Source organism: Schistocerca americana, unplaced genomic scaffold, assembly GCF_021461395.2.
Source record: "Schistocerca americana isolate TAMUIC-IGC-003095 unplaced genomic scaffold, iqSchAmer2.1 HiC_scaffold_137, whole genome shotgun sequence".
NCBI lineage: Eukaryota > Metazoa > Arthropoda > Insecta > Orthoptera > Acrididae > Schistocerca > Schistocerca americana.
In genome coordinates, this window is record NW_025725449.1 from 437,501 (window position 1) to 440,000 (window position 2,500).

Consider the following 2,500-nt stretch of genomic DNA (forward strand, 5'->3'; position numbering starts at 1 on the left):
TACATCAACAGACGGCTCATGCTGATCGCCATCCAGGGCATACCACACTGCAATCCAGCTCTTATAGGGAGACGACACGTAGCTGAGTGCACAACATTTGGACCGCATGGTTCGCCGTTGTTGGCGCAGTCGTTGTACGGTCACATGTACCACGATGTATCATTCAGTACATGAGGACCAATGTGCAGTACAGTGTGTGATTTGGACGTACAACATCAGCGGACAGTTGACACAGGCCGTACCACAGCGTAGGCTAAGTGCTTCGCACATGCGAATGCCAATGAACAACTGCAAATGCCAATGAACAACTGCAAAGGGCATTGAGCATGTACGTCCTGCTGCCATCCACATTACAGTGTATAGCTGCAAGGTGTTTAACATGAAGCGATACACTGGGGACCGGGCAGTGCGAGTAGCAAACTATATTGCGGGGGTTGCAGTTAGGCAACACTACACTAATTTAACGCGTCGTATGACAATTACAGAGCAGGTTAAGGCCCAACGTGTGTTGGGTTAAGGCCCAACGTGTGTTGGGTTAAGGCCCAACGTGTGTTGGGTTAAGGCCCAACGTGTGTTGGGTTAAGGCCCAACGTGTGTTGGGTTAAGGCCCAACGTGTGTTGGGTTAAGGCCCAACGTGTGTTGGGTTAAGGCCCAACGTGTGTTGGGTTAAGGCCCAACGTGTGTTGGGTTAAGGCCCAACGTGTGTTGGGTTAAGGCCCAACGTGTGTTGGGTTAAGGCCCAACGTGTGTTGGGTTAAGGCCCAACGTGTGTTGGGTTAAGGCCCAACGTGTGTTGGGTTAAGGCCCAACGTGTGTTGGGTTACGTTAAGGGGCAATGTGGGTTACGTTAAGGGGCAATGTGGGTTACGTTAAGGGGCAATGTGGGTTACGTTACGGCGCAATATAGGTTACGTTACGGCGCAATATAGGTTACGTTAAGGCGCAATATCGGTTACGTTAAGGCGCAATACAGGTTACGTTAAGGCGCAATACAGGTTACGTTAAGGCGCAATACAGGTTACGTTAAGGCGCAATACAGGTTACGTTAAGGCGCAATACAGGTTACGTTAAGGCGCAATGCAGGTTACGTTAAGGCGCAATACAGGTTACGTTAAGGCGCAATACAGGTTACGTTAAGGCGCAATACAGGTTACGTTAAGGCGCAATACAGGTTACGTTAAGGCGCAATACAGGTTACGTTAAGGCGCAATACAGGTTACGTTAAGGCGCAATACAGGTTACGTTAAGGCGCAATACAGGTTACGTTAAGGCGCAATACAGGTTACGTTAAGGCGCAATACAGGTTACGTTAAGGCGCAATACAGGTTACGTTAAGGCGCAATACAGGTTACGTTAAGGCGCAATACAGGTTACGTTAAGGCGCAATACAGGTTACGTTAAGGCGCAATACAGGTTACGTTAAGGCGCAATACAGGTTACGTTAAGGCGCAATACAGGTTACGTTAAGGCGCAATACAGGTTACGTTAAGGCGCAATACAGGTTAGGTTAAGGCGCAATACAGGTTAGGTTAAGGCGCAATACAGGTTAGGTTAAGGTACGACATAGGTTAGGTTAAGGTACGACATAGGTTAGGTTAAGGTACGACATAGGTTAGGTTAAGGTACGACATAGGTTAGGTTAAGGTACGACATAGGTTAGGTTAAGGTACGACATAGGTTAGGTTAAGGTACGACATAGGTTAGGTTAAGGTACGACATAGGTTAGGTTAAGGTACGACATAGGTTAGGTTAAGGTACGACATAGGTTAGGTTAAGGTACGACATAGGTTAGGTTAAGGTACGACATAGGTTAGGTTAAGGTACGACATAGGTTAGGTTAAGGTACGACATAGGTTAGGTTAAGGTACGACATAGGTTAGGTTAAGGTACGACATAGGTTAGGTTAAGGTACGACATAGGTTAGGTTAAGGTACGACATAGGTTAGGTTAAGGTACGACATAGGTTAGGTTAAGGTACGACATAGGTTAGGTTAAGGTACGACATAGGTTAGGTTAAGGTACGACATAGGTTAGGTTAAGGTACGACATAGGTTAGGTTAAGGTACGACATAGGTTAGGTTAAGGTACGACATAGGTTAGGTTAAGGTACGACATAGGTTAGGTTAAGGTACGACATAGGTTAGGTTAAGGTACGACATAGGTTAGGTTAAGGTACGACATAGGTTAGGTTAAGGTACGACATAGGTTAGGTTAAGGTACGACATAGGTTAGGTTAAGGTACGACATAGGTTAGGTTAAGGTACGACATAGGTTAGGTTAAGGTACGACATAGGTTAGGTTAAGGTACGACATAGGTTAGGTTAAGGTACGACATAGGTTAGGTTACGGTACGACATAGGTTAGGTTACGGTACGACATAGGTTAGGTTACGGTACGACATAGGTTAGGTTACGGTACGACATAGGTTAGGTTACGGTACGACATAGGTTAGGTTACGGTACGACATAGGTTAGGTTACGGTACGACATAGGTTAGGTT